Source organism: Pyxicephalus adspersus, chromosome 1, assembly GCF_032062135.1.
Source record: "Pyxicephalus adspersus chromosome 1, UCB_Pads_2.0, whole genome shotgun sequence".
NCBI classification, from domain to species: Eukaryota; Metazoa; Chordata; class Amphibia; order Anura; family Pyxicephalidae; genus Pyxicephalus; species Pyxicephalus adspersus.
Window position 1 is genome coordinate 30,797,348 of NC_092858.1, and position 7,476 is coordinate 30,804,823.

A 7,476-nucleotide genomic window follows, 5' to 3' on the forward strand; every position below is an offset into this window, starting at 1 on the left:
ATAGCAACAGCGTAAAATAAAAAGGAAAACTGTGACATAATACTTAGGTAGAGTTGGTTTGCCTTGGTCCAGGTTGCTGTATAAAGTTCAAGTTATTAGTAAGAAACACTGGGCTCCCTGCAGTGCTCAATGTGTCAGTGCCGTTGTCCTTAGAAACAAGATGGTATATGTGAGAGCTCCCTTTGCTAGACTTACATGGCTTTTTCATTCCCAGATGTGGGACTAATAAAACAATCCAATGACAGCAGGGTGGGGGCCACATGGCTTTTGATGCTCTGTGCATACTTCTAAAATGCCCTTGTTCTAGCCATTAATAATAATTTCATAAGTACAGGTTTTATGAAATGCCAACCTCCAAATTTTTAATCACCACAAAATTCAGAGTTCACAGAGACCAAACTAGGCATGTCTGGGACTTATGGTTCACCCAGTAAATATGGTTTCCAGGCTTTCCTGAGGCCTAGGAGACTAGTTCATGGTCTCAAAATGCTCACCATAATTATCCAAGTACAAATCAGCCAACTACTACTTTATACATAATGGTTTATTATTATTAACCCCCCTGGCGGTATGATTAAAGAGGATTTTTAAATGTAAAAGCTGTACATTTAAAAAACCTTTTAGTTTAAATTTCCCACCTGGTCGCGCCTACCTGCCTGTAGCGTCCCATTCTCTAGTTCACACACTGGGGACGCAGATGCCAGCTGGGCATCGCCAGCTTGCACAGATGCCCAGCCGGCATAGGAAGGAGACGCTGGACATAGCTGGAAAACACCGCGGGCACCACTGTAACTGGGAACAAGGTAGAAGACAATCAAGATCGCAACTAGGAAGAAAAAGAGATGGCAGTGCCCTGCGATGGAGTGGGGACAGGTGAATAGATCACGGTTTAGTTCTGCTTTACCCCCCTAGCAGTATTTCCGAGTGTGACTCAGGGGGGATTTTCCAGGCAAAAATCGGTATTCCCGAGTCACACTTGGGGTAGCTTTTAACTAAAAAAAAAAAAAAAACTACTTACCTCGCTTCACTGTCGTCCCCCGTCGTCCTGCTGGTCTCTGCAGGTCCTGGGGACAACGTATAGCTGTATTGAGTCCAATACAAAGAAATATCTCTATATATATATATATATATATATATTAGTTATGCCTATGAATTATAGCCTACAATGAAAAAACTTAAATGCAAAGGATTGTATCGCTTTCTGCATGGAAATTTGGACGGAATTGGACTGACTCAATATTAGCATTAATGTGCAAAAGAACCTTGTGAAATAATCTAATAGGACCAAATATTATTTCCCAGGAAATGTTTTTCTTTTGTCTAGTTCTATTGCCAGAGAACATTTGACCATATGGTAGGTTTACAGAGTAAAATAATGTTTACTACCTGTGCGGAGCTTTTTGCCTTTGTAAAAATTATGCCAAAACTATCAAGCTGTAATGATAACAAGCAGTGCAGGATTGGGCAAAGTCAAAGAGTAGAGGAAGAAGATGAGTGACAGAGCTGAGGAGCTGAGGTTTTATTACACTACTACATTATGCTGCAGCTCAGCATAAGCAAAGTGTGGAAGAAGCCATTTCAAGAATAGAGGCAATGTGTTCTCACCATAGTCTAGAATGTGAGCAAAGAATGTAAGAAAAGCAGATTTCAGCAGTTCTGAAAAGGTTTCTAATTTTACAACTGTACAGTGCATAATAAAATAAAAGGAATTATTCAACCTGCCTTGCTCCACAATATGGCCATTAATTTGATGACCTAAAGTTCCACTTTGAAAATATGAGATGAGGCAGGTTTTTATTGCAGAAAAGGAAGGGTGATGACTCTTACGCAAATAAAACATACCAGCCTGATCGCTGTCTTTTATGAAAAATACTCAGCACATTATTATTATTAAACAGGATTTATATAGCGCCAACAAATTATACAGCGCTGTACATTAAATAGGGGTTGCAAATGACAGACTAATACAGACAGTGATACAGGAGGAGAGAACCCTGCCCCGAAGAGCTTGCAATCAAGGAGGTGGGGGAAGTATTACACAATAGGAGGGGAGATATGTAGTGGTGGGAAGTAGTGAGGGTTTGAGTGAGACTGAGGAAGATGGGTAGTCAAGTTTGAAAAAAAAAAAAAAAATGTGTTTTGAGTGCCCTTTTTTTTTTTAAATTATCAGAAAGTAGGAGCAAGCCGAATAGGACGGGAAAGATCATTCCAGAAAGTGGGCCCAGCTCTAGAAAAGTCTTGGAGCTGTGGGTGTGATGAGGTTATCAGTGAGGAAATCATCCCCTCTTCTACTGTGGCTGCTGGGACTGAATGAACTCCCTATAACTCATCGCTAACTCTCTTTAATGGTTCCCAACTAACTTTTTCTGTCCCAATAAATCTTTATTTTAATGGATAATTGTTGTGAATAAAGGTGCTGAAAATATTTTATAAAAAAAAAATCTCCATTCTTTTATAGCAGAAAGGATACTTCTAATCCCATATGCAGTATAGGACCTACCTGATCAAATTAAAAAAAAAACAAAAAACTTTTAGTTCCACTTTAAAGTTGTAGAAGCAGACAATGAACTTTAGCACAGTCCTGCTGATCAATCAGCCCTATGTGAAGCAGAAGTGTGGGTCCCCCCCATCATGGTTCCTGAATTCCCCTTCTTCTGAACAGTCCTGAACCAAAATAAATACGTTCGAGATCCCTCCACTGAGCATTTCACAGATCATTATAATTAAATTATTTTCATACAGTGCAGACATTATTAATATTAAAAAGGATTTATATAGCACCAACATATTATGCAGCGCTGTACATTAAATAGCAGTTGCAAATTACAAACAGATACAGACAGCGACACAGAAGGAGGAGAGGACCCTGCGGTGAAGAGCTTACAATCTAGGAGGTGGAGGAAGTATCACACAATAGAAGCGGGAGATATGGAATGGTGGGAGGTGGTGAAGGTTTTAGGAGACAGAAGAAGAAGGGTAGGCAAGTTTTAAAGGATGGGACATAATATGCAATGCTTTACAAAGCCCATAGCCATGTCACTAACGCTAGATACAGACCTGCTTAGGGGGTTACTCAATGCTGCATGGCTCCATCATGCCAGCCGCTCAGTCATTACCACCACACTGCTGGTTATCATTTATTTATGGTATCATCTCCCCCGAGGCTGCAATTCATTGGCATGAGGAAGCAGCAACAGCACAGAATGCTGATCACCGGGGTGAACATAGCCACCTCACAATCTAATCTCCATACCATAGTCACAAACAGGTAATCCCTGGGTTGAGGACATCTGACATACAGACGCCTCCTAGATACAAACAGCTTTCCTGCAAATCTTATGCTAAACACAGCTGAGGTTGTGGGTGATCTTAGGGGGGTGAGCTCTTTCTGCAGCCTCTTGTAACTCTTTAATGACCAAGACAAACCCTGCAGTTGTTTAATTTTGCATATCAAAGCACAGCTTGCTCCAAAAGCGTACCTAAACTCAGAATTTACACTTTACATAAAAAGGTAGACAAACCCTTTTATGTAAAGTAAAAATTCTGATTTTAGTAGGTTAAAAATAAAATTCTAGGCAATCGAGAATGAATGGGAGTGCAAAGCCTCCTGGGATGCATGACGTAGGTATCCCCGGAGGCTTTGCGCTCCCATTCATACTCGATCGCATGACCAAGCATCTCAGGCATGCGCAGGAGCTTTTTCGTGGGGAAAAAAATTTGCAGATCTTGCGCTCAGGTGATGTAGGATAAAGAACTTGGAGGAAAGAGGAAGATGGCAGCGTCCGGAGCGTCGGCTCTGGGACGACGTGGGACCAGACACCCCCGGATGGATCAGACTGCTCTGCAGGATTAAAGGTAAGTGTATTTTTTTTTGGCAGTTTATAGTTCAGTTTCTCTTTAATGAATGTCTAGGCTACATAAAGTTTTTTTTTATTTGGTTTGCTGATGAACTCACAATGAGGATTTTATACAGTAACTGACACCATGCTGCCTAATAATAAGTTGAGACAACCATCATATATTACATGTATTAAAATATTGTACCTGTTCCCACTTACATACAAATTCAACTTGAAGACAAACCTACAGTCCCTATCCTGTATGTAACCCGGGGACTACCTGTATATGACACAGGATAAGATACACAAACCCAGAACATCTGCAGAGGGAAGTATAGGGTGACATTTGGGGTTTGAGAAACCTCTGATTTCTCCTTTAAGAGAACCTGTCACAGCACAATGCTCATCAAACATACCTGTATCACACTGGTTGGTCAGCTCTATACAGAGTACTGTGAGTGAACCCCCAGAGGTCTGACACCCCCTATGGACAGGGCAGAGAGCAGGAGCATTCCTGACTGAAACCATGGGCGATTATATTGTAGGTTTAAATATAAAAACTACTAAAACAACAAAAAAACACATACACATACTTTGCTATCTCTGATTTGGCCTCCATATCTTTATCAGGTTTACTTTAATAAAAACATCATTTGCACCATGAAGAAAAAGAGAGATGGGCCCCCAAACACTTGCAGCTCGCCATTACATGTACTTTGATTGGTAAACTCAATGCGAGCGTGCAATAGGCTGTAAGATATCCGCAGTACGACACAAGTACTCCTAGCCGAACCCCTTCACCTGCAGGGACGGCCTGAGGCCCGGCTAGATCTGCCTTTAAATGCCCCCGACTCGTCTACTGAAACCCCACATGTGCTCCTCTGCACAGTGCCCGGTAAACCATGGCCGTGTGGCATCTCGTCCCGCAAGTAAATTAACTTATCTTACCAACTACACGTTGACAGCCGTCACACCTCACCGCGGAATCCGCCATTTTTACACCTCTCGCGCCACAAAGGGGAAGCTCCGCACCCAGCCACGTGACCTCGTGCGCGCCAAGTGCGCGGTACAGCCAATCACTCTGCCCAGCCCTGGTATCACGTGACGAGGAACAGGGTTTCCGCAATAGGTTGGGGTAAACGGTATTTCTTCTTGCCCTTATAAGGAAGTAAAATTGTGCTGGGTCATGAGGAGAATTATTTTACAGCAAAGTCATTGCAAATGGGATAAAACCCAGCACCAAGTCAATTATATAACATGATAATAAAGAGGGATGGAGGGCTACCTCACTCTAAATCAGGGGGTGTAAAATTCTGGCCCGCAGCGTCCTTTTTGATATGAATTGCAGCTGGCTGGCCACTGCATTGAAATACCACGCTACTACAATTCCCGGCATCACGTCTATAGACCAGCAGCCTCTCTGCCTATGCGTGGCCCAGCATTAGACTGTTTTATAGACGCAGGGAATTGTAGTAGCGATGCTTTTTCAGTGAAGAGGGAGTTCCAGGGACTCATAATATTAAGTGCTGCATTGGACTGTTTTCTTGACGCAGGGAATTTTAGTAGCGGCACTATTTCAGTTTAAAGTTTGGCCCGCAACTTTGTCTAAGTTTTTAATTTTGGCCCACTGTGTATTTGAGTTTGACACCCCTGCTTTAAATGATGCTTCAAGTGTACCTAAACTCAGAATTTTTACTATACATAAAAAGGTAGACAACCCTTTTATGTAAGGTAAAAATTATATTTGTTTGCGTTTTTTTAAGTGCAACATCCTTAAAAAAAAAAAAATTAGGGTGCAGCACTGCTGCCTAAATGCTCCCTCAATAAATGGGAGCGCAGGGCCTCTCGGTAAACCTACATCAGGCATCCCGGGAGGCTGCTCCTTCTGCTCATACCCGAGCATCTTGGGCATGTGCAGAAGGAGCCCTTTTGCCAAAAGGGAAAGAAATTGCCCGATGTTGCGCATGTGCAGTTTTTTCACCATCTACGTCACCCGATCTTGTGCCTGTGTCGGGTGCTGTAGGCCTGCTGTACAAGGGAAAAAAACAGTGCTAATCTCACTGAGAATCGGTGCAATCAGCATTTTTTTCACTCAATAAGGTAAAAAACGGCATGGGCAGGAGCAGCCAGGAGCCATCTGGGATGCATGAAACGGGTATCCCAGGAGACGCTGTGCTCCCTTTCTGTCTTGATCACCACAGCAAACAAGACAGAAGGGGGGGGGGGGGGCCTAAACTAAAAAAAAAAGGGTGCTAAAGAAAAAAATGGTAATTTTTTATGTTTGTGCTTTAAATAGTTACTTTTCTTACAACCAAACCTGAACATTCATGCATGTGGACCCCCTTTTTTTTCTCCCCGGTGCAGTTGCCTCCTACAGAAAGATCTTCAACTCCAGTTCTTTACACTTCCATACTCCTGGTTTTAGTTTTTTCTTATTAGTTATGTGGAACGCAGAACACTGCTACATAACAATAAACAGCATCAGACTGATTTCACACATTTGTGGGTTTTTGTAGATGACTCTTGTCCGTGCAAACATACCAGAATCATTATTGACTACATTCTAAGAAAGAACCAGGCTACTTTATTATTCCTATAAAGGTAACATTGATAAATTGATTGAACTTCCAAAAGGGATTGGGAAACTAATTTTGGTAATTTTATGTTTCATACACCGGGCTAGGCTATGAAGACCTGCAAGGAAGGGTTCATGTTGACAGTTATTCTTGTGAACCAATGCAGCTGTGTTTGAATTGAAATGCCTGCAGTTTAAATGCACTTCAATAGGACATGCTGCATACAATGAATTGCAGCACATGATGTATGGCTTCTGAGCTGCCATATGTATTGCTTCAGTAAAGTCAATAGAACTTTGTTGATCTGCATTTGATATGGACTCCAAAAGTAGGAAAACAACATCCATTATTGCCATCTATTATTGTAAGCCTTACCACCTTACCAGCCAGGGTTCCGTGGAATCCCCTCGAGAGTTGCTAGAGATTCCTCAAACCGTAAAATACTAACCTCCTGTTCAATCACACTGCCATATTTCCGGGGCCAAAGCCATTTAGTATGTCATGGCCCTAATGACGTTTTTCAGTTGTCTATAAGGGTGTTATTCTAGCAACCAATTTGTGGGGGGGGTCATCCTTTTTTTAACTGTCGACCAATTAAAGAGGTCTTTTTCTAATAACTCACAAAAAGCTTAACTTTAGTTCAGATCCCTGAGAAATTTATTTCTAGGATTTTTCAGGGGTTAAAAGGTTAGGAAATGCTGCTTTGGATAGTTAAAGTCAAACTGAGTACAGCTGATGTCACTGACTAGCACTATCTCTGCACTGTTGCTGAGAAGAGGTATGTCAGTACAGTTCCCTATTAACTGATTGAAGTGTTCAGCAGGTTGATTGCAGTTAGTAAGAGGATAATAAAAAGAGAAGAGCTACGGGATAAGGTCCTATGCTTCATGCTACAGCATATACTATTCATATGCATTCAACCTAAGGCACAGTTTGCAGGGTGATTAGCACAAACTAAATTATTCAGGAGCATTGCTCAGCATGCTCTATACCTCATAAATTTTGCAGAAAGAGAAAATGACACTATTTGGCTCAATGTATGTAACCAAGGTGGACCAATG

At 41.8% G+C, this 7,476-nt stretch overlaps 1 long non-coding RNA gene across 1 annotated transcript in view; it reads right to left on the reverse strand.

Moving 5' to 3' along the window:
* LOC140344697 (uncharacterized) overlaps positions 1-4,847 on the reverse strand; it is a 7,528-nt gene extending 2,681 nt beyond the window's left edge. Inside the window, exon 1 of the long non-coding RNA XR_011923665.1 lies at positions 4,788-4,847. This is a non-coding gene — a long non-coding RNA (uncharacterized lncRNA). The remainder of the gene's footprint in view (positions 1-4,787) is intronic.
* Positions 4,848-7,476: the final 2,629 nt, after the last annotated feature.